Source organism: Bicyclus anynana, chromosome 20, assembly GCF_947172395.1.
Source record: "Bicyclus anynana chromosome 20, ilBicAnyn1.1, whole genome shotgun sequence".
Classification (NCBI taxonomy): Eukaryota; Metazoa; Arthropoda; class Insecta; order Lepidoptera; family Nymphalidae; genus Bicyclus; species Bicyclus anynana.
This window is the reverse complement of record NC_069102.1, coordinates 13,865,883-13,891,950: the sequence shown is the minus strand read 5'-3', so window position 1 is coordinate 13,891,950 and position 26,068 is coordinate 13,865,883. Positions and strand designations below refer to the sequence as shown.

The 26,068-nt window shown below is 37.9% G+C and overlaps 1 protein-coding gene across 12 annotated transcripts in view; it reads left to right on the top strand.

Annotated features, from left to right (window-relative positions):
* Positions 1-13,793: 13,793 nt before the first annotated feature.
* LOC112044815 (protein prickle) overlaps positions 13,794-26,068 on the top strand; it is a 408,579-nt gene continuing 396,304 nt past the window's right edge. For all 12 annotated transcript variants that reach the window (XM_052887841.1, XM_052887840.1, XM_052887831.1 and 9 more), the window contains exon 1: positions 13,794-14,027. The gene's annotated coding sequence lies outside the window, so the exon portion shown is untranslated. The remainder of the gene's footprint in view (positions 14,028-26,068) is intronic.

Genomic DNA, 26,068 nt, shown 5'->3' with positions numbered 1-26,068 from the left:
GCCAAGATTTTAGTGATATTCAAATTAAAATTTTATTAACATTTTGTTATTTTTATAGCTGTATTGTATAGTAATATATCAAACTAGCGGACGTCCGCGACTTCGTCCGCGTAGAAATCAATGTAATCTTTCAAGTACTATTTCACCACTTTATGGGTTGAATTTTAAAAATTTTTGATTTACATTATATTTTGTTTTTTTTATGATTTATAAACAAATTTTTAAAACTGTAACTATAAAAATGAAGGACTTTCCGTACAAACTTTCAACCCTATTTATTTTCGCAATAAAAAGTATAGGACTCGTACGAATTATTACACTTTCGACATTGGTATTTAGTAATTTGAATTTGAAAACAAAAATTACATTCAAGTAAAATGGCAGGCGAGAGCCAATATAGGTATATTATCATAATTTGTAAAAAAGTACACTCTTAATATAAAAGGATTTCCCATGTCCAATGGAACAAAACGTAACGTGAAAGATAAAAAAACTTATTATGGGTTTCTGTACTGTACTCTGTACATGGATAAACCGAGGGTTTTGTCTGTGCAATATGAACGCAGTTATCAAGACGATAAATTATCGGAAACATAATTCTATTTCTGAGGTCATATTGTTTTTGAGTGTTCTTATTTTGCTAACGGTAAATACCTATCCCCGTATTCATACGGGAATGGGAACCACGTGGGTGTAACCGCGCGGCGTCAGCTAGTAAAAAATAAAAAAAAAAGAATTGCTAATCGGTCCTGAATGGACCCAGTCCGGTGGAGTCCGGTCTGCGTCCGGTCCGGATGAGAACTGGTTGCAAGTAATGCACCTCCATTAGCGTAGAAGTTAAAGAGTGTATGCTCCCAGTGATTATAACTTGATTCATCTTCTATATTACTTCATAATTGTTGTGCTGCTCACTATTTATGTGATTATTAAAATTGATTGTTAATGCTTTAATAAGCCCTTGATAATCCTTGCCATTTGATATGTACTGTCGTCCACTCTACACACGACAATACATGTATCACTTAAACGATGAACAACTTAAAGTTTTCAAGACAACCTCTCCCGCTCATTATCAACCCATATTCGGCTCACTGCTGAGAGGGGTTAGGCCAATAGTCCACCACGCTGGCCCAATGCGGATTGGTAGACTTCACACACGCAGAGAATTAAGAAAATTCTCTGGTATGCGAGTTCCTCGCGATGTTTTCCTTCGCCGTTAGAGACACGTGATATTAAATTTCTTAAAATGCTAACAACTGAAAAGTTGCCCCGGACCGGATTCGAACTCACACCCAGGGCCGGCCCATCCATATGGCGAACGGAGCGGTCGCTCCAGGCGCCAAATCCTAGAGGGCGCCAAAATGGTAAAGAAAAATAAAAGAAATTTCTTTCTTTTTGATTGTCTATATTAGGTTAGGCTACGAACTTTTCAAATGTCCCTAGTATAATGTTAGGAGCAAACAGGAGAGGCGCTATAATTGGATCTCGCTCCATTCTAAAATTTACTTCGGGCCGGCGCTGCTCACACTCTCCGGAATCGGAGGCAGAGGTCGTATCCACTGGGCTATCACGGCTCTCCCGCTCAGTTAGTCACTAATTCTAAGGCGCCATGCCAACGATTTATAGGTACTATTATATCTACCAGTACCTACATATTATGTTACCTACAAAATCACAGCAAAAAGTGATCCGACTTTAGCTACTCTACTAGCGAACACATGCCCAATCTCGTGTTTACTTACGTTATATATTTAAGTCTATACAGTTTTTACACTTCCTGATCTCACTAGGTACTCGACATTGTAGTACTTTGCGACTAAATGAAATCTTTGTTCGCCTCAGCCCCTGTCCTTATACTTATAAGTGAGTATTTACTCATAAGTACATTGATATTATCCGCTGAAAGAAAAACGCGTCTTCCTCATTTAATATTAGTCAAATCACGTCATTTTAGGTTTCCTTTTATCCCACTAAATCACAGTCTGAGTAACATACTTAACAGTAAATAAATAGTTTATAAATGTATTTAATAGAAAAAATATTAAATTCATATAAATGGCGCCGCCTGTACCGGCGCGGGCGCTGGCAGGAGATTGTTAGCAGGAACATACACGATAAAATTTAATTCAATTAAATGTTATCTAACGATCAGTGACAGTCATCATAATTTATATTAACCTAAGGCTCCTCGCGCACTACGCAGTCACGATTAGGGCCAGTTACCTGAAGAAATCACTCACTTGGCCGTAGACCGGACATGTACTATGTAGGGGAGTCGAAGAGGGGATTTTTGCAATTACTCGAACGCGGCAGTACATAAGAGATTATTCCTTGCACGTTGTTGAGTACCACCAAGTATGAGCTCATAATATTGATGGTTACGTTTAGGCAACCAAAAAAATACTTATCCAGTACATCAGATAAGGATAAAGTGGATAAGTTGATAGCTGTGAGTGTACATTTTGAAAATCTAACGATTTGACCGTAATGGTTCCAAAGTTACAAAAGAAAACCCTTATATTTCAGTGAACAAACGTGGCTGCAAACCTCGTCGCAGGGAAACCGTCTTGCGACCAAAGCCAATAACTACTTTTGATCTTTATGATTACTTGTGATCGCATAGTGTGTGAGGTCCCTAACTTTATAGGCTTAGGCCTCACATGGTGTGTTGATATACAAATATAGAAAATATGATCATATACTGCTTGCTATGCTTATTTCTGCCTCGAAGCAGTATTGCTGAATTCCGCTCGGAAGGAGGTACTCTCTCTAGGTAGTTGCCGGTGTAATTACAGGCACACAAAGCTTAGCTACACCCAAAGCGTCTTAGAAACGATCAAACTTTAAAATCAAACGTTCTGGTCATATTTAAATTGTCAAATAACCTGATGATGGAAAGGGGTCTACGACACAAAAAAGTTTGGGGAACTCTGGTCTAGATTGACAAGCAAATATGTTTGAACATTTCCAATGCTTGGTTTGATGAAAATGACACAGGGAGGCACTTTGTTGGTCAAGTTCCTAGGATGCCATTCCTCTGTTCGCTTATGGATTAGGTCTTGGGTGTAATGATACTACAATATAAAAAAAGAAAGAAAGAGTGTCTGTAACGAAATCTACCCACCAATCTGTGTGTTGAAAGTTGAAAACGATCATAATTGAACAGCCGATAATACGCTGTTCAATTATGATCGTTTGTCGAGAGTCAGTACATAACTAAGTTATGTAGGTATCAGTAGCGAAGATTGAAATTTTGCATAAGGTTCATGTGTTTTTGGCCGAGTACGTCAAATCTATACTAATATTATAAAGCTTAATTATTAAGCTTTGTTTGATTGAACGCGCTAATCTCAGGAACTACTGGTCCGAATTGAAAAATTCTTTCAGTGTTAGATAGCTCATTTATCGAAGAAGGCTATAGGCTATATTTTATCCCCGTACTCGTACGGGAACGGAAACCACGCGGGTGAAACCGCGCGGCGTCTACTATTTATTAATATTATTAACGTCCGTAAAACTCGTGGATTTTTAAAAGGTAAGCCGATAGGAATCGGGTTGTCAGGACAATCGCCACTGCTAATTTTAAATGATGAAATTGTCATTTGAATTAATTTAATAACACATAGATAATAAATAATTTGCATGCCAAATTAGCAAGATACATTTACCATCTACATCTACCGACCATCTGTATATATATCATGCATGTATCTGCAAATACATAAATTGATTGATTGATTCATTGATTGATTGATTGGTAGGAATACCAGGTATACCATATATAGAGACACACCTACCTACCTAGGTAGTTAGGTATATATCTCATAAGCCCACTCCATAGGTCCTCAGCTTTACCTGTTATATAAATCATCTAGTTATACAGTGGATGCCATTCCTACGTCTCTCGTTTTCCGTGTTTGGAGTTAATATACTTCAGATGCTGTTATAGCGAGCTCTGTGTATGATTTATGATCCTAGCAACACTAAATGTTTCCGTTTTATAAAAAACTAGATTATCTAGTTCAGGGCAATTGTAATTATTCGACTAGTTAAAGCTATAGTATAAGTGCTTTTATATTTGAACTGAACCTTTAGTTATATTAATTGGTTTATAGCAAATGTTTTGTTAGCGATAGAACGAGCTATGCTCGGAGTATCTCTGCGTGATCGAATCAGAAATGAGGAGATCTGCCGAAGAACCAAAGTTACCGACACAGCTCAACGTGTTGCGAAGCTGAAGTGGCAATGAGCGAGGCACATATTATCTCAATTATTATTTTAACAAACAACGCCTTAATTAGATACATCAGGAGACCCTAAAAGATCAATTTCTCACATAAATACTTATTTATTTGCAATAAATTGAGCTGGTTACCTGTTAATGACCAACTATTTCTAGACTAAAAGTGTTCAAGTGCAATTAAAAGTGGAATATGTGCTGTAATCTATTCTGTGATAATAGCTATAATACCCTTGTATGGCCGGCGGTAAGCGCTGCAGCTATTTATACAACACTAGTAGTTTTTACCAGCATTGCTTGCTTCGTGCTTAGTCATGACGCTAATTAGTAGCAGTAACTGGTATACCTACTAGTAAATTAGTAGCAGTAGAGCTCTGAGCACAGATAAGAGGAAGCGTTAGCTTTTAGCGATGTCTGTTCTGCGGCTCTGAGTGATTGAAATCATCTGGGGATATACTACCGATATGGTCGTTCACTTGTCTGTAATATGTCGCCAACTATTATAAACTATACTTATTGATTAAAGGTCGCCTAGCATGTTGATAAAATAGAAATAAAATAAACATTTGCATCATGGTAGTAGAATAGTTCTTCAAAACCTCTTATATACTAGTAGTAGTAGATCATTAGATACAAAGTCAACCATTTTAAGTTAGACCTCAGTAACTTAAAAGTTCTCCTCGATTTCTCCAGGATGCCATCATCAGATCCTGACACAAAAAAAAATGGGACCACCCTGGAATCAAACCAAACAAAAAAGAATTTTCAAAATCGGTCCATAAATGACGGAATTATCGCTAGACATACATAAAAAAAACATACATTTGAAAGTTGTACAACTTGAAAGAAGATTTTTTTTACATTATATAAGCGAGCGCTTGCATTATCGAGTATAGACGAAGTCTGAAGGTGGCGTCAGTGACAGAAAAATTGTGGAGTAGAAGGTTAGCTTGGTATGGACATGTAATGCGTAGAGAGGAAAGTCATAATACTAGAAAAATGTTAAATGTGCAAGTGGAAGGTCATAAGAGGAGAGGAAGGCCAAAGAAGAGATGGTTGGATTGTGTTAAAGAGGACATGTGTGTAAAAGGAGTGGATGATGAGTTGACGAGTAATAGAAATGAATGGAAAAGATTGACATATTTTTCCGACCCCACTTAAGTGGGATAAGAGTAAGGAGATGATGATGATGATGAAGCGAGCGCTTGCATGTCAGAGCCAAAACGCTTGGTACGCGTCCAAGGGACATCAACTACGTATGGATGCAGACATGTGCTTTTTTTTTTTTTTTTTCCTGTCTGAGTAGGTGCCGATAGCTCCCTGCGGAACCACTACGGCGTCACCGGGGGGGTTGGGCGAGCGCAGAAGCATCGCCTGATGTGACCCGAAGGCTGAAAGAAAGATAGAGGACGGAACGGCTCTCTAAGGGCGTCTCCTATGAGACTCGGACCTCGGCTTAGAAGGCCATTCTGGAGGAGGTAACCGTGACCTGAGTGAATCAGTCCGGACGCCCCCAAGATCGTGAGTTAGAAAACCCACGTCCGGGTGACGTTAGATATCGGGGACCTCGTCTTCGCCGGCAAAGACGCTGTGTAGCTTGTGATTGTGTTACCTGGGAAGCATTGTCGGTTGTTATGTCATCGTCTGGATCGTAAAGGACGTTCTTGGGACGCCTCTGCTTGCAGTTAGCGTTTAGGTTGGGAGTGTAATTGCAGGCCTCAACCACTAGTTGGTTGGGATGGATGGCAGCTCTGTCAAAATAGTTTTGAGAGAGCTGTTTCATGTACTTAGCTATTGTCGGTAATTCTAGATCTCTATGGAGGTCATTATTGCGTAAAAACCACGGCGCGCCCGTGATTTGACGCAGAAAACGATTCTGTAGGGTTTGAAGCGGCCTAAGGGTCGCTTTTGGACGGTGGGCAAAGACTACACTAGCGTAGGTTAAGATCGGACGGAATAATCTACGGGGTCTATGGTAAAAAGGTGAAGAAGGAACTAGATCGAAAAGAAAGAAATGAAGCTCAATAATTCTTATAAATTAGCCGAAGACTTCAATGAAGGACTTCCTGATCCGATGTTACATAATGTAGATTAAACACTGAAGCAACGAAGCATTGTAGAGGCGTAGATAATTTGCCGATAAAATCAAATATAATTTGCCCATACATTAGCATATAGGGTTTTAAGCGTCTTATATGACTCACAAGTAGTGTTGCCAGGTGTCCGGATAAAGCCGGACATAGTAAGGATTTATGTCCGGCCTAAATGAACAGGATGTCCGGCTTGTCCTGCTTTTGTTAGGTTTTGCATTTAGCAAACGAGCGAATGACGAGTGTGTGTGGAAACAAAATTTAAGGTAATAAACATGAATGCTAGTTTTTACACAGAGTCGGACATAGTAAGGATTTTTGTCCGGCCAAAATGAACAGGGTGTCCGGCTTGTCCTGCTTTTGTTAGGTTTTGCATTTAGCAAACGAGCGAATGACGAGAGTGTGTGGAAAAAAAATTTAAGGTAATAAACATGAATGCTAGATTTAACATTAAAAAAAATGTCGTATCTATGACATACGTCATATATATATGATGTACTGATGTACACAAAGTCCTCAATAATGTAGACTGTCCGGCCTCTTTACCGAAATGTCAGGCCAAAGTGGCTGGACTGTCCGGCTTTTAATTTCGGCGACCTGGCAACCCTAGTCGTAAATTAGCAATTTTTGTGACTATAGTATGCGCATTATCATCTGAGTCGTCCGGTCATAAAAGTCAAAAAAGATAGGAATGTGCAGCGCGCCTACCTGCGCACCCTAATTATCGATAAACGGCTACCTGCGCACGTGCTAATGATGAGTCAATAATGATTTGGACGATTCTGATTGGTCGGTTTCTAATGTAATTGCATTGCGTATTTTTTTTGCTATAAATGTGTTTACTGCAATTAAATAAATACATTCATGTGTTACTCGTTGCGCACTATGGATACTAATATATAATAAATTTGGCAGAAGACGAAGATTCTGATGATGAAGACTCAGATGAAGATTAATTTTATTTAGTTAATAATTATATAATATGAAATATGTATTATATTAAATCAAATATTGTTAATTTTTTTAATTTTGTGAACAAGATACGATAATAAACTTTACTTATCGATAATATGTCTTTCATTGTTACACCCTTCACTAGACGGCTCCATAAGACCCATAAGTGCAAGCGAGATAGATATAGAGAAATGATTTATGGCCCTAAGACTCAGTTGTTAATGCTATTAGTATAGCAAGTCGTAAAGCGGCAGTTAGCGGAGGCTGTGGCGAAGGTTTTACAGAGTGGTAGCTCCGCACGTGATTTGAATCGCTTCGCTATTGGTGGAGCGGATAGAGGGCGCGGCACGCACACCACGCGCCAACCGCGCTTATTAGCACTGACCTGTTGACACCTCCAGTAGGCTGTGTCAAGGTCGAGTTACCTTGAGCTTTATACATTCAGTCTTTTGATATAGACACTTCTAGTAGGTATCAGTGGCGAAGGATGGAATTTATATAAAGGTAAGCCGTCCCAAATAAAAGGAAATTCATAAAGCGTGATACAAACTCCGGTTTCTCATATATCTAAATCCAGTACAACAATGAATCTGCATGGATTTTTAATGGTAGCCAGGTGGGAATCGGCTTGCATGAACTCTTCGCCGCTGGTAGGAGTTATTAGTAGTTGTCATTTTGTTGAGATTGTAAGAAACCATCATCTCTATGTGATTTTCTATCTTCTCTGTAGACGCGAGCCAAGTCTTATACTTCTGTTTTTGTAATGAACAGAGCTGTATTTATAATAAGGGCCCACAAACACAGGGCCTAGGATCTCGTGCCCAAGGTGCACGACTTAGGGGACCTATACATTTCAGTTAAAGATACATGACATGATGACTACTAACTGGACCATAGAATCTACAACCTATTAAAAAACAATATATAAAATTCAAAATAGTGACTTGTTGCTTAAAAAAAACTGTCACAAAAATCTACTAATAATCGTTTTGAAAGTTACACAAAACGATTTATGTAGATCACTGTGGTTGTAGATCCTATAGTTAGTTAGTAGATAGAATATACATTTGGAAATCCAAGCGCGCTTGTCTAGAAGATGCGTAAATGCGTATTCACTCTTGTCTGAATGGAATTTTCTGTGTGTCCAAGGACTGGAACATGACTTTAGGTGGCCCTGGTCACCAGGGGTCACTGGGCTGGGCACTGGGCAGGTGGCGGGCACGCATCAGTCATGCGATAACAGGCCTGGGACGGGCCCATGGGCCCGCCGCGCGCCGACAGCACCGGACATCGTAATGTATAATTTTATGACGACATTTATAAGCGTTTAAGCTTTATGGCGGGCATTCATTAAGTGATTAAGTATAAAAATTAAAAAGCATTCCGAAACATGGACGATAAGTACAGTAGACGACTCGGATTAAATTTACAGAGGTCCTTATTTATAAAACTTATCTTTACGATTTAAAAAGGAAACTCGTAATCGATTCCTTAGCCACTTCGCTTTAGCATTTAAGTACCAATAGATAATATAGAACTAGATGTCCCCAAACTTGTCTCTTTTTGAAAGAGAGAGCCGCGATAGCCCAGTGGATATACCTTTGCCTTCGATTCCGGAGGGTCTAGGTTCAAATCCGGTCCGGGGCATGCACTTCCAACTTTTCAGATAGGTACGTGCATTTTAAGGAATTAAATATCACTTGTCTCAAACGGTGAAGGAACATCGTGAGGGAACCTGCATACCAGAGAGTTTTCTTAATTCTCTGCGTGTGTAAAGTCTGCTATCCGCATTAGGCCAGCGTGGTGGACTATTGGCCTAACCTCTCTCATTCTGAGAGGAGACTTGAGCTCAGCAGTGAGTGAGTTATTTGTTAAATCAAAATCAAAATGAACCAAAATACAATTTACTATTTAGTTATACAATATATTTCGAAGATAAATGAAAAATCTAAATCTAGATTGCAGTGTATAAACAGACACAAAGAAAATCTGTGCCTGGCGGGATACATTATTCAGTCGTGAAAGTATCGTTTAATATGTCACCAAAAATTCGCCATATTACTAGAAAAAACAGGAAAGTCATATTACTAGAAAAATGTTGAATGTGCAAGTGGAAGGACATAGAGGAGAGGAAGGCCAAAGGAAAGATGGCTGGAGTGAGTAAAAGGAGTGGATGATGAGTTGACGAGTGATAGAGACGAATGGATAAGATTGACATATTTTGCCGATCCCACTTAAGTGGGATAAGGGAAAGGAGATGATGTTTACAGTAGCACTGTCAGAACCCAACGATAGCTGTCCAACTGAAATGCAACAAGTCGTTTAGGCTCTAACAAAAGCCTCCTTCTAACGCAATATATTAAACACCGTATCAGAATGCTACTAAGAAACTAGTACTATCTATTAAGTACGAGTATTTAGACAGAGAAATCAAGGGCGGTAGTACGGTGAATTACTGCTTTATTTAGGCCTGAGTATATATAACGGACACAAACAGTTTTCCCAGCACTGGGCTGCAATTATCGGCACTAGAGGCTGTGGCGGTGTAGATTGATATGGCGATATAATTGCTGCCTGCGACTGCGGTGCCTCTGTGCCCAGCGGGAGACGCAGGGCCCAAGTAACAGTTATACTGACTACTTAGAATATAGACCAATAGATACTGACTATAAATGGTGTTAATGTAAGAGGCCGAGTCTGTATACAACGACATAATCTCGTAAAGAGAAATAGATCAATGATCCAATGGCAGTGCAACAGGCATTAACGTTATCTCTGTTGCGTTGGTACGAAAGAGATGGGACTGTAACAACTCCACCGCTGGTGCCATTAGACGATATTTCGTCTATTTCCTCTTCACTTGGTCGTAGCGTCCTTTGTCAGTTTATAAAAGCTGAAAGTTTTTCATCACTCTTAAATAATTACTCGTAGGTACCGCTCGTACCATATTACCCTTGTTACCCTTACTATATTCTGTTTCACTCTTACTACTACCACTCTACTTGTTACTTACTCTTTGATAAACCTGTAAGCTATTTTAGCAATTGTTTAGGGAAGCACCGAAAACACGAATGACGAAAGTCAAAGCAATTTCATAATCCACGGGTTAAAAATTCATGTTGGTTGATACATAAGTAATCATTTTCTAAATATTGGATAGAAGCAGGCGTTACTTTGCGGAAGTTCATCATGATTGTATAATAATTTATTTATTTTGCTATTATCCGCGAATAGCCGACGAAATACGTACGTAAATACGAAAATACAACGTCATCCAGGTTTGACGAAATACTCTCTACATACGTTTCACCCCGAAACCGGAGCATCTTCAGGATATGTTGACTCTACAACGTGCAAGAGCTTGCACGGGGTGAAACGTACGTAGAGAGTATTTCGTCAAACCTGGGTGACGTTGTTTCGTCGGCTTTTTGCGGATAATAGCAAAATAAATAAATTATTATATATTACGCTTTTTAAATGTTAACATTAATTAAGTTAAGTTATACATATTCTTTTGTTCCTTGTGTGATATTTGACTGTTTACATGTTTTTTAGTGAATGTTGTGTGCACTTGTCATAGATGTACGTATAAGTCAATGTGAGCTAGTTATATATTATTTGTGTATGTCTCTATATGTATATTGTAAGTGTACGTAAATAAATAAATAAAATAAATAAACATTTTTTAAATTAATTATAATTTATTGTAGTTCACTTAAGGATAGGATGGTCCACAGGTCACCTTAATCCGGTGCTGTCTATCACAAGGAGCTCTGCTATATACTACTAAATTTCCCCTCGTCTCTTCTCAACGCTTTAAAAGAATATCACTTCTGATTTTATTAAGCAGTACCTATCCAATATATTTAGTATTGCATCATCAAGAATTATAATTGACTTTGGTTACATAATACTGATGTGTTGTGTAGCTTTGACGTGTAACTAATGGGCGTGTAGCAGCTTATAATATTACTTTAAATGCAAATGTTGATTAATAAAATTCTTACCTCCAAATCCGATTTCCGTAAGTAATATTATGTGAGTTAACGTTCTTTACCTTTACCGATGTCGGCGCAGCGGGGCTGCCGGAAAACTGTGACTTGTCACGTTAATGCTGGAAACATATTGATAACACGCCCAGCTATGCGACCATCACTAATATTTAAGCCCAGTATGCTCAATACATATATGACCCTATCGGTATAAACGCACCGTCAAGCAAATTAGCGTTCTGGTACGATGCCTTGTATAAAAACCGTCAGAGATTTGGGTACAATAGTAAAAAGTAAAGTAAGCCAGCTACCATATTAGAGTGCATCGTCACTTCACATCAGGTGATATCTCAGTTGGACTAACTTGTCATTGAATAAAAATATAAAGACTAATGTGCACCAAAAGATAACGGAATAATTTTGTTTACGCAGCTTCTTTCGTTGCAATGAGACGAAAACGTCGCTGTCTTTACTATTCTTATGTTATTCTTTATTACTAGTTTTATTATTACTTTATTTTTTATATACTAATACTTTATGCTATTCGTAAAAAACACGAGAGAGATTACCTACCGTATTTTGGTACGATTCTCACTAATAGATTGAAATATCGCAGAAACCGGTTTTGCAATGTTTGGAGCGGCTTAAGGGTCGTTTTGGGACGGTGGGCAAACACTACACTAGCGTAGGTTAAGATCGGACGGATCGTGGTTTTATAAAGCGTTGGCTTTGAACGGAGGCACAATTTGCTTTTTTTGTTAAACATCGCGTAAAGGCGGAGCATTACGTATGCAGCCTTTTTCCGCACTTTATTCAAATGTGATATTTTTGATGTACTTAAGGAGAGCGCGGTCAACGAGACGTGTTATCATTGTGTTTCTATTATAACAATGATGTGCGTTTACAGTAAAAGTGGTTAAATATCAATTTCACAGCGTCGCTTCCTCATGAGAGATTATAAGCAAAGCTAAGCGGACTGTTTGGGAAGATTTAGACCGAAGAGATTAATACTTGACACTTTGTACTCGCAGTCGCTTTCTTTGGCCTCGTACCGATTAGAACGGGTTTAAATTGACTCATATGCATCGTGTTTTTAAGTTATCCAAGGGTTTAGGTTTTGGTCATACAAATAGCAAAATAATTTTGTTACAAAGTTATTTATAATTTACTAGCTGACGTCGTGCGGTTTCACCCGTGTGGTTTCCGTTCCCGTAGGAAAACGGGGATAAAATATAGCTTATAGCCTTCCTCGATAAATGGGTTAATTTACTAACACTGAAAGAATTTTTCAAATCGGACCAGTAGTTTCTGAGATAGCGCGTTCAATCAAACAAACAAACAAACTCTTCATCTTTACAGTATTAGTATAGATTAAGTACAATGTTATTTCAAATTTATATTCGCCAATTCTACAAGACTATGATGAACTATTTAAGACCAAATAAAAAAATGTCAAGTAGCCTATTGAAAATGAAGCTACAAACCGTTACTTCAAGTGTAAAATAGTTTAAGCTGTTTGAGTACTGTCAATTAGCAACATGTTGTCATAATAATGCGGATCGCTCGACCGACCGGTCGGCGGACTAGTCGACGGACCGGTATACGAGCCGATGTGTGATTGACAGCAAGAAATTTGCGCTGCACAAAAGCATTTACCGAGAAACAATGTTTTCGATCGACAGATTTGTGCTTTCCTTCTTTTTAAGAGCTTTTACTCGTATATATCTTGCCCTGTTGGTATTTGTGGGCCTGTACCTGACCACAGTATAACTACTGTGACCTGACCCTGTGCCTGACCTTTGATTGGTTTTACTGAATTTTGATTTGGTACAATTTGTACTTACATACCTTAGACATAGACCTTGTGTACGACATTGTGTGGTAGGGTCAGTACTCAGTATACTGGTCAGTACATCTAGTGACAAGTTGGCAGCGTTTATCTCGCAAGCGGTGCCATCGATCACAGAGTTGTGACGGATGGCTTCGCGCCGGTAAGTGGATATTAATACTTGACAGATTATGAAGCATAGATAAAACTATGAATACTAATATACAACATACACCCTAGCTATTAGTCGAACGATCCAAGTATAAAGTAGTAGGTAATAGGTACTCTGGTATAAATTAAAAAAAAAGCAAAATTGATATTGTAATAGAGATTCAGTTCCAATAATCGTTGATATGAACGAAAATGTCCAACTTAACAACATAGAAAGCTTTCACTGATTCACAGGGCAGAAAAATATTTTCAAAAAAGTTTGATAATACAGAGACAAAAGTGCTTGCTTAGATGTCCTAAAGCTTCAGACGGATATTTTTTCATTTTGAAAGTTATAAAAAAGCGTTGCTAAGCACATTTTAAATAACAATATTGGTGTTATAGGTCTAATATCGTACAGCAGACATTTGGAAGTAAGAGCGATTTTACTTTTTATCATCTGAATACGCTTTGACATCTAGACCGGACTTCGAAGTTGGAGCTTTGCAAAAAGCTGTGCGCGGGAGCCGGGAGGGAGTCAAGCCGGCAGTGAGCGCGCGACCACTCGGCCCGAACGACGTCTCTGCGCCTGCGCACCTGTGCAACTGCGCCTCGCATGACCCCTCACGACAGTGTACCGAAACCCCCTGTGCAAGTGTGCAGTGATCTGTGTTGTGCTTGTGCATGTGCAGTGCTGTGCAGTGCACAGATAACTTCTGGAGCGTTGACCGTAGTCAGCCTCGCCCGGCGCGCCGCTCGTTGCGAATGGACTGGTAATTATCGATTATCTGATCTGTAGCAGACCAGGTGTTTGACGTCCTGGGATGAGGAGTTCTAAACTAAGCTTCCGGTAGAAAGGGTTCGGAATACAGCGTACATGCAAAACGTTATAGCGGCAAAAATTTTCCCATGAATCAACTTAGGGCTTTGCCCTCTTGTGAATGTACTTACATATAGTAAATCTAGCCATTATATAAATTCCTTATAAATGGTTGCCAGCTTTTGGAAGATATTATATTGAAACTATTACCATTAGTGAGTGTTTCACAGGGTTCAATTGTGGGTCCTTTTCTATTTTTAGTGCATACCTATTACCTAATATACCATAACAAAGTATACTAGTTAAGTATACTATACCATCACATGCTGAGGATACCATAACAATTTCTACAAACAGAAACAATCTGATACCTACTTGATAAGTAGATTGGTACATATTTGGAAATTGTAACCAACTTTAATTCTGCTTCTGAAATTTGACGAAAAAACTAAAATTAATCTACGAGCTCTTTTAAGCTTATTCAAGCCGAATTGACATTAAGTTTTTATCACAATTTATGATAAGAAATAAATGTAAAAGCTTAAAGTAATGGTGATACTTAATTGAATAAATTCGTTAATTAAAAACTAAAGCTATAATAATTATCTTTACAAATGTGTCTAAAAAAATAGGTTTCAAAAATCAAATAGGTATGTAAACTAAAACTCTGAAGGTTATAAATATTCTAATAAGATAAATGATTATTTCAGAAATCTAAACGTCTAAGTTAGAGGTACTGATGGTTATTAATTCATTGACTCTAAAAAAAGCGTTTATAAAAGTAGTCTAAAATGAAGAACATTTAAAGAACATAGGTAATAATATTCTTGAGAAATGAGGAAACTTTATAGCATTAGCTCAAGGGTCTGACCATGTTTGTTATGCTTCACGAATTTAAACAGCTTGCAAGTCGCGTCGATGCCGGACACACTTGACCGGTTCACAGACTTGACAAAAACTTGTCACGTCATCCCGAGCGACAGTATAGCACGACAGACGCCTGGCTGCAGATTTTCGTACTCGATTCTCCAACGAAGATACAAAAACTGCGTTTTACTTTATGCACCACGCATACTCTTTGGGTGCACGGATTTGAAATAACTATAAAGAAGTTAGAAGACATTTTTTTTGTCTTGATTGAAAAACTTGATTCATTTACTTAACACTTACTTACTATAACTTAATTTTAGCTGAATTATTTCATAAATCTCACGTAGACTAGTAAAGAAAAACCGTTGAATACTAAAACAAAAACTTATTAAGTAAATAATTTGTCAATTGATTTAGTATAAAAGAATTCATAGCTCCACGACTTCTTAAATACTTTTTTGGTTCCTAGTATTTTGGTTAGGTTCTTACCGCAGCAGCAGCGGCGTGCATAAGCCGTTCAACTAGAGATGTAACTCCAATACTAGTTTAAATTGAATCTAGTGCAGTGTATGAATAAAAACAAGAAGGTTGAGTATTTTGTACGGTGTAAGATTTTCAACGATTCAGGCTTTGCCAAAGACGAGCTTTTTAAAACCAACCAAAATCTCTCATTATATCTTCATAAAATTTGCATTTCATTGGAGATTGCATTCTGATTCGTGATTGGTAGGTAGAACCCAACTTTGAACGCAACTCAAACTCTAATATATCATTCATTCATTTCATTCATTTCATTTCAGTGTGCGCGAAGCTTTACAATTACTAGCAGAGTGTTAATGATGTTACAGCAAACATTCTCTCGTTTACATATAGATATACTTACTTGTTCTTTCTGTATGCGTTGTACAGTTCCGTATGCGATGACGGCTATGACAGGTACAACTCTCTTACTAAAAAGTGTAGAATTACTATTCTATAGCTCCATATAGTATCGGTATGCAGACATTCGAATTTCAAATTAAAAACCTACATAGAGACTGCATTCTCCTTTTTAATCGGATTCAAAAAGAAAGAGGTTCTCAATTCGGTCCGTTGTTTTTCTTTCTCTTTTTTTTGTAAGTTTTCGTGAGGTGTCGCTCTAACTCTTTCTATGTAAAAGGTGTTGAACAGATATTGCATTTAAGTTTTCAAATCAATCGGTATGAGAAAAGATCGTATTTCTCACTCTGACTCCCTATTTATGACTCTTGATTTTCGGTATTTCGGTCTTTTATCAGCAGTTCCGATTTCTGCTTATAATTTTTGTACAAATTAAACGTTAATTAGGTATTTACTTAATAAATATTTTTCAACGAAAACTGCATGCTTCCAACTTTTAGTGAGTACTAAAATTTTCCGTGAAAAATATTCATTCAAATAACGCAAACTCATATTCATAGTTTTTATTGAACCGCAAACATACCAAATGTATTTAAACGCGTCGAAAACAGAACCTAGTTTTTTAAATAATTTAAAAATAAAAAAAAAACATAAAGGCGCGTAGACACGATGTCGAATTTGCTACCGATTAAATCATCCGATTGCATTGTGTACCAATCGTAACGACGGGCAACAATGCATTAATATTCCATTAAGAGATCGATCTTAATTTAGTGGCTGCATCCTGCTACCGGTGTCGACATCCAACGCCCAACACCCAGCGTCCAACGGTCCAACGTAATGGGCGAGTGGTACGTGATTAGAGCGCGATGACTTGCCGAATTTCTAGGATCAATCTTAGGAGTTGTCTACACATAACTCCATTTTGATTTTAACGTCAAAATACTATTCAAATGGGACTTCTGCGTATTTAATTATTTTGCGGGACTCAGTTCGGTTAATTCGTCATTAGCAGGCGCCGTGTGATTTAACCCGCGTAGTTCGCGTTCTTGTGGGAATATGGGGATAAATTATAGCCTATAGCACTCAGGGATATTGTAGCTTCAATAGTGAAAGAATTTCAAATCGGTTCAATAGTTTGTGAGCCTTTTCATTGCAAACAAACAAAAAATAAACAAACAAATCTTTGCTCTTTATAATATTACTATAGATTATCAAATTAAAACTTGATAATGATAAACGGCTTACTACAGGTCCAGGTCTCTCTCCTATAGGAGATGGGATATGTAGCAGAGACCTGTCTTCTCTAAAACTGGCTTAGACTGATAATGTTTGAAATTTGACTGTAACAATATCTATTACATTCTGATGATAATAAACAGGACCGATAGCTCATAAGATCAACAACTCTTTAACTCCGGTTTGGGAATTTGTATTGAAACATCTTATAAGAAAAAAAAGCTTCTTTCCTCCAAGAACATGGAATTGCCACATAGATTGACTATGGACTAACGAGATGTACTATCATACTTACAACTAATGAAATTGCTGTTGTTAAAGTAAAGAAGATCGATTAGATATAATAGACACGACTGTTATTGGCGCTTCCTGCTACCGGTCTATACATAGCACGCACCTAATGACCAACGTCCAACGATCGACGACCAACGTCCGGACGCTGGTCATCGTAATGGGCGAGTGTTACGTGATTAGAGCGTCGGAAGGCGCCGTCGATGATGTTGTAGATTGTCGCGTCATCGTGATGACTTGCCGATGTTGGGTGCGTGTAGACAACTCTTAAGATCAACATCAAAATATGCTTTGTTCAAATAGGCTTTGTATTTATTAATAGAGCCGTGTTAGCCCAGTGGATATGACCTCTGCCTCCGATTCCGGAGGGTGTGGGTTCAAATCCGGTCCGGAGCATGCACCTCCAACTTTTCAGTTGTGTGCATTTTAATAAATTAAATATCACGTGTCTCAAACGGTGAAGGAAAACATCGTGAGGAAACTTGAAAAGAAATTCTATGCGTATGTGAAGTCTGAAAGAACATTTCATTAACATCAATAATCTCCTTTTCTTGGAGTTCGTTAAAAACAGCGCAAATTCAATCATAAATTTCGAAAATAGCAGTAAAATGGATATACTTAAAGATTTTGTTTTATATATTTTGTTTCTTGTGTAATAATAATTTATTATTTTGGAGTTTCTCGGAAAGAAAGTGAAAGGCAGGGACGTTGTCCACGATATATCCTGTAGTTTCCGATCACGAGTAATTCGTGTAATAGTTCATTAGAACGATATCTGTACACGGCCAGTGGTCACGCTTAGACAGCTCCGCCAATTAAGCGACATCTCTCCACCGCTTGTGGACGCCTAATGAACATGTTTACTGTCCATGACGCAAGCACCGGACAAGACACAGCCCAGCCGCAGGACAGCGATACAATCGCAGTTCGCGCGAGGCGAAGAGCTGGACTAGACACTGTCTCAGCTCTGGAATCGCAGTCCACGCAGGAGCACTGATCAGACTGAATAAACAAAAACTACTCATAGGCCAAGGCCTATAAGTATGGCCAGGCAATTTATGATATAATAGGACGCAGTTTTTAACAAACTCCAAGAAAAGGAGATTGTTCGATGACTTTACTACAATTTAAACACAACACAACACTCTTTTGACTTAACTTTTATTACTCACTTCACAATATATATAGAAACTAATATTAAGTAACAACCACCTGGTGGGCTTATTCGTTCAACTTATATGATATCGAAATGGAACAATCGTAGCGTGAGTTAGACGACTACTAACGCCATCTATCGGCGGTCACGACAACCTTTATCGATTTAAACAGAGATTATTGATGTTGATGAAATGTTATATCTCAGAATTCTGTTATTATAGTTTTTTTATAAAAATGGGTTTAGTAGTTTTGTTTTTAAATCATATTGACCTCATATAATAAAAGTACGCACAGTCATGTAGAAAATTTCACTTAAAATCTGGCCAATTTTGCTTTGACAGTTTTAGAATTATTGACATGACAATTTTACACTTATCCATAACCTGCTGACGTAGCGCCGTTTCACCCGCGTGTTTCCGGTTCCCGTAAAACTAAGAGTATAATATACAGCTTATAGCCTTTCTCGATAAATGGGCTATCTAACACTAAAAGAATTTTTCAAAACGGGCCAGTAGTTCCTAAGATTAGCGCGTTCAAGCAAACAAACAAACTCTACAGCTTTATAATATTAATTAGTAGACGCCGCGCGGATTTACCCTCGTGGTTCCCGTTCCCGTAAGAATACAGAAAAACATCGTGAGCAAACCTGCATACCAGAGAATTTTCTCAGTTCTGAAGTCTGCCAATCCGCATTGGGCCAGGTGGACTATTGGCCTAACAACTAACTATTTCTGAGAGGAGACTCGAGCTCAGCAGTGAGCTGAATATGGGTTGATAATGACGATTGTATATTGGACTATATTTAAAGGCCTTTAGGTATAATTTTCTTTACCAATAATTCTAAAACTGTCAAAGCAAAATTGGCCAGTTTATAAGTGTAATTTTCTACATGACTTTACCTCCTTTTACAATATGAGGTCAACGTGATTTAAAAAAAAAACTACGAAACCCATTTTTATAAAAATACTATAATAATAGAATTCTGAATAGAAGAGATAAAACATTTCATTAACATCAATAATCTCCTTTTCTTGGAGTTCGTTAAAAACAGCGCAAATCCAATCATAAATTTCGAAAATAGCAGTAAAATGGATATACGGGTATTTTCGCTGTAAATACGTACAAGTATCAGTCTATCATGTGAACACTACACATCTACAATGTCTATGAGCGTTGGTATGTTTGCATCATTACATCACAAAAACTCACCTATTGTCTATGGCGCGCTCTACGCTGTAGTATTTCACACGGAAGCGGTTAATTGCATTCCTTCATTTGATTTCATGCGTAAAGACGTGAACTCTCGCCTTCAATCGAAATGTTGACAGATTGATAGAACTGCGTAATACTACTAAAAGGATACTACATGTACTAAAAGGATACCTACCCTAAAACAGCTTACTGTTAATTATTATACGTGCGAAATACATTCTCTGCAATTTTCTTAATTTTTTATTCTATGGAACTACTAGCGGACTAGCCCGCAACTTCGTCCGCGTGAAATTTAGTTTTTCACAAATCCCCCGGAAATCATGGATTTTTCCGGGATAAAAAGTGGCCTTTGTGATAATCCATGCTATAATATATCTCAATACCAAATTTCAGCTTATTCGGCTCAGTGGTCGAGGCGTGTAAGAGTAACAAACAATCATGTCATCAAAATCATCAGTTTTCACAAATCTCGGGAAACCATGTTTTTTTTCGGAATAACAAGTAGCCTATGTGTATGGAAATAGATTTTAATCCAGAGTAAAATCTATTTCCATTCCAAATTTCAGCCAAATCGCTTCAGTGTGGCGTGATAGAGTAACAAACATCCAAACTTATAATATTCTCCTCCTTTATCCTCCATCCTCCACAACGCGTTTCAGTTGTGGGTAGAGTCTGGTGCACTCTCAAATGTCGTCTAACCATTTTTTCCTTTGGAAACGAAAGTTGTGCTCCTTTCTGTAGACATCCAAGGAAGCACGATGGTACACGTGAGTTCGCTTTTTCATTTAAACTAACTAAGAAGAAGAACTATTACGGTTAAAGTAAAGAGTTGATATGTCTTCTGGTGATGTATTATAAAATGTCATTGCTTCTGGTAGTTTCACATTAATGATATTTTAATTAGAACTTATTTACAGTTATCTTGCAATTTGAAAAACCTAAGTGTACAATTTATAGTTGGATGAAATGATTTCTTCTTTAATAGAGATTTCAAACAAAAATAGCAAGAAACTCAAGGAATTATGACCTCAAATGATGGTGTGAGGCGAGGTTGTAAAAATAGCTTAGTGCTTTTACGGATCTAGATTCTGCAAATAATAGTTAATTATCATGCCGACGCCGAGATACGAGCACCTACCGACCTGGTTGGCGTTACACTAGGGATTAAAAAGAAATGAAGACTTGTATTTTTGAAATCAACTATAATATAACTTCTAGAAATAGTGTCTATGGCTATGGATTAATTATTTTTTTTTAGTTCTTTCTAGTTAATGGTACGCCAGTTACCATTAACTAGAAAGAACCTAAAACTAAAAAATACTGGTCGTCTTGCAGGTAATTAAAATACATTGGGTGAGACCCTAGAACAATCGTCACTATGCCCTAGTGTACTGGGGGTCCTTTCGATTGTGGTCAGTACTAAATACTACGGAGTTTTGCCAGCCCTTACTACCTTATAGTTACCAAGTAGTTTCTATGTGAAACAATCCTGCAATAAGCTTATTTTTACGGAGTTTGTAGTAAGGCTTGCAGGGAACACTGGTTAGGAGCATCTCACGACTGGTAGCATGAGGCTTGATGTATTTACTAGTAGCTTCATTGTATAAAATCCCATGTTCTAACTTCTAACCATAGGTATTCATATGGAAAATAACGTGCTAGTTTTGGGAGGAAGTAGGTAGTAATGAACCGTAGCTACTTTTTTTTTAATTTTTCTATAAGTTATCAAGAACCAAAACTTCATCTATTCAGATATATCGGTACATGATGTAGATTGTTGACCACATTTTCTTTACTCGTAGAATGTGCAGCAGTATAGTTATTGTTCGTAATTATTGAAAAATGATAAAAAGAGAAATCAAAAGGCGAGTTTTAATGGCGTTTTACGTTAAGCAAGGGCGAGGTAGAGTTATTTAAACAAGTTTTTGTTTTGTCTATAGCTTAACAACAGTTTCGTGGGAAACTCTGTTATCTGTGAGTGAATTAAGGCGTAAAGGCTTTGATGGTCGGTCGTGCTTATGGAATAAAACTTCTTTAACATTGTGAGAGTTTAAATTTTTATTGTGATGTAGTTATTTGCCTAAAAATACGATAAACATCTTGGTTGGCATGTTTAAAACGCACACATAGCAATTCATATGGCTATAAAACTGAGATGCTATTAGATACAAGCTAGAGTTTCTCTTTATATAAAGTTTGTTCTTATTAATCGCTGATAACCAGGTCTATGGGGATTTTAGGATTGTTCTCACGTCTCTCTAAAACCGGCAAACCGGCAAAAAGGTTATGTCGTGTAGAAATCGAAAGAGGTGTGGATTTTCATACTCCTCCTAAAAAGTTAGCCCGCTTCTAATTAATGTTAGAAAAATAAACAAAGATCTGAGTCTTATGACGCCCCAAAAAGTCGTTATGTTTCTTCTATTCTTTTAGAAGGACTCTGGCAGAATGTATTTGTTCGCAAAGTAGTTCGTAAAATTTAATATTGGTATTATAGGTAGGAGCTTATTGTATAACAGGTTCAATTCCCGTGTCAACTGACCAATGTCTGGCACAGTGCTTAGCAATCAGGGCATCAGTAGGACAAACAAATGAGGTAAATGAATGCTTCCGCTTATGTCATACTTATGTACTTCCACACAGAACATATTGTATTGAAATCTTTATTTTTTTTCATTCTTTACAAGTTAGTCCTTGACTACAATCTCACCTAATGGTAAGTGATGATGCAGTCTAAGATGGAAACGGGCTAACTTGTTAGGAGGAGGATGAAAGTCCACACCCCTTTCGGTTTCTACACGACATCGTACCGGAACGCTAAATCGCTTGGCGGTAAGTCTTTGCCGCTAGCAGCCAGACCCGGACCAATTAAGAAAAGCTCAATCGGCCCAGCCGGGAATCGAACCCAGGACCTCCGGCATGTAAATCCACCGAGCATACCACTGCGCCACGGAGGCCGTCAGAATTGAGATCTGTAGCACTATATACTGTAGCGATGTTTGTACAACTTGACAGTGTGTCTCTATCATGAGTCTATATATTATGTCTTTATCTCTCGCTTTCCAACACGATACTATATATTTATAGACTGTATATACTGAGAGAGATAGAAGCGAATTCGAAACTTGCACTGTTGAGGTAATAAACATCATTACGAAAAAGCGTTACTGGTGAAATGAAATTATTTTTTGGATTGGTAGGTTTTTGATTACTTTTGATGATCATTTATACTTATTCTACCGTCCATAAAGTAAACTTAATAGTAGTCAAAATTGATTTTGTCTTTCAATGTTTTTCGCGCGAAGTTTTCGGTTGCTAATTTTCTATTGTAACCATCATCCTTATCAGCATGTTTAACCGCCCACTATAGGTCCAGTCTTCCCTGTTTACAGGAGAGGGGATATGAAGCTTAGACCCACCTTGTCGCTCTGATACGGGTTGGTGGGATTAGGGTGATTATGTTGTTCTTTAACAACCTCCATCCTATCCTATCCTACTAATATTATAAACGCAAAAGTTTGTATGGATGTTTGTTTGTATGGATGTTTGTTTGTATGTTTGTTACTCTTTAACGCCACAACTGTTGTACGGATTTGGCTGAAATTTGAAATGGAATTTACTCTGGATTAACACATAGCCTACTTTTCATCCCGGAAAAAATTCATGGTTCCCGAGGGATTTGTGAAAAACTAAATTTCACGCGGACGAAGTTACGGGCGTCTGCTAGTCAGCTATAATCTATACTAATATTATAATGCTGAAGAGTTCGTTTGATTGAACGCGCTAATCTCAGGAACTACTAGTCCGATTTAAAAAAAATTTTCAGTGTTAGATAGCCCATTTATCGAGGAAGGTTATAGGCTATATTTTATCCTCGTATTCTTACGGGAAACGCGCGTGAAATCGCGCAGCGCCAGCTAGTTGATAATAATAGGGCTGAAAGCTCAACTAGCTCTGCGAGGACAAAGGAAACATAACCGAATCCCAAATCCGGGTTGAGTATTAATATTCCACACAATACAGTAACTGGTTGTAGTAAATTCATAAAGTTTACTGCATGTTACGAGTATAGAAGCAGTAAAATAAATTGGGTTTATATACAAAATAGGAGTTAACGAATTGAGTGTTTTTTTGTATGATCTATCAGGGAGGCGAATAGAGGCGGCGGAATGATAATTGCCGGCAATCTTCTCGCATTTGGAGTGTGACGAATGTTATTGGGCCGAACTCGTAGCTCTATGGTCGCTTGGATGTGGTCCGTACTGCAATTATACCCATTAGTCGGCTTGATGACGTTTATGGCCGATTTGATGGGGATATTTAAAACGTGTGTCGTCTAGAAACCATTATTTTCTGATATAAAAAAGGCGTGTGAGCAACGCGCCACTGTTAATTACTAGTGTTTTGTTGTGTCCGCTACGAAATACGAATATGTTAATAATAAAGTTTTATTGACCAAATTTAATAATTCTTTCACCATTAGAAAGCTACATCTTCACCGAGTAACAAAGATCCGGGTGCGAGAACTACAATATGTGGGTTACATTGCGGGGAATCTGAAAGTCCATAATAAAATTCCATAAGACCATAACACAGCTAAATCTGCACATTAAAAAACCTCTAAACTAGCAATTTTTTCGTCTTTTGTGCGTTTTTTTGTTTATTCCAAGAACCATGCAAAAATTAAAGAATAGTTTTCACACATATTGTGAGCAGGTAGAATACCTAAGTTGCGTTTGAAACAGTCTGAAATTGTAAGAAAATTCAATAAAATACGTATTTTATGCGGCCGAAGTCGCGGGAGTTCTATATTCGTTGAACATTCCTAAATAGAAGCTAGAGACGGTATACTTCATTCCTGCCATACAGTGGCGGATTTACAAATTTAAATTTCAAGAGCTTTTCATATTTTACTGCCCCTGACTTACATCTGAAATTCGGTAGGCTTCTCGTTCCTGGTCTTTTTCCGCATTAGGGGTTATAAAATTCGATAGCCTAGTTCACAATCATATTTTAAATTAAGTACATAAAATCGTTTATGTGTGTAAAGCAACAATTTTTAATATTTTAACGTACGTAGGTACAGTACGTACATTAGGACTACAATAAAAATAGCGAACGCCCGTCCGCCCGCGTAGTTCACGTTCCCGCCGGAATAAGGGTATAACATATAGCCTCTGACACTTGCAAATAACGTGGCTTTCTATTAGAAAAGGAATTTTCAAAATCGGTTCAGTAGATCCAGAGATTACCCCAACGAAACTTTGTCTTTTTTGAATATTATTACAATAACGTAAAATTTTCAAGACTCTTTTTCTTAATATCTGTATGACAAAACTTCTTGGGCCAAATTTGTCGACTTCTAAAAACTGCTCATGCTCATGCCTTCTTAGCCTGCTGGTAAATCCGGCCCTGTGGTAGTACGAGAGCTAGCGAGGCGAATTAATACGCGTGAAGGTATCAGTGTGGCTCGATCATTAGAATATTTGTGAGCTTGCGTCAGACTCGACCGCGCCGGGGTTTAGTCAGATTATTTTTTTTATAATCGCATCTTTTATCATTTAATACTAGTTTTTAGCCGCTACTTCGCTTTTAATGGATTTCGTCAATCCTACTAATATAATGAACGTAAAAGTTTGTATGGCTGTTTGTTTGGAATTTGGATGTTCCATTCCAAATTTCAACCAATCAGTTCAGTAGTTGCGGCGTTAAAATACTCTAACGCCGCAACTGAACTGATTTGGTTCGGAAATAGATTTTACTTTGGATTAACACATAGGCTACTTTGCATGGCTACTTTGCATGGTTCCCGAGGGATTTGGGAACAACTAAATTTCACGCGGACGAAGTCGCATACGTCCACTAGTTTATTATAATGTCCAACCATGGTTTACTGTTTACTTTTTTTCGGTACAATCATATTTTTTCTTAAAGAAAGCTACACCACAGTAGATTACACATATCTCTTCTCAAGGAGGGAGACTTCACCTGTTAGAGAACCGTTAAAATAGGTTGTTTACAACTGAAAGCATTATATTTAATAACTATAACTTCAAGTCTCCCTTTTTCTGACACGTGTACGAAACCAGTCGACCCACGGAATTGACTTGTTAATAACATTGTTAATACAATCACTATCAGAGTCAGTGAACCGCAGGACGCCGGGTAAGGTGCGAAAAGTAAATCGACAGCGGGTTATTATGATGTTTGTTTGTCCGACGAGGCCCGGGGCTCGCGGGGGGCCTCGACGGGCCTCGAGGGGGGGCCTCGAATATAGTCATTATGATTGAGCATTAACATGTTACATTGTAGGATTCATATCGATTTGAGCATTCATTAAGAATGTCT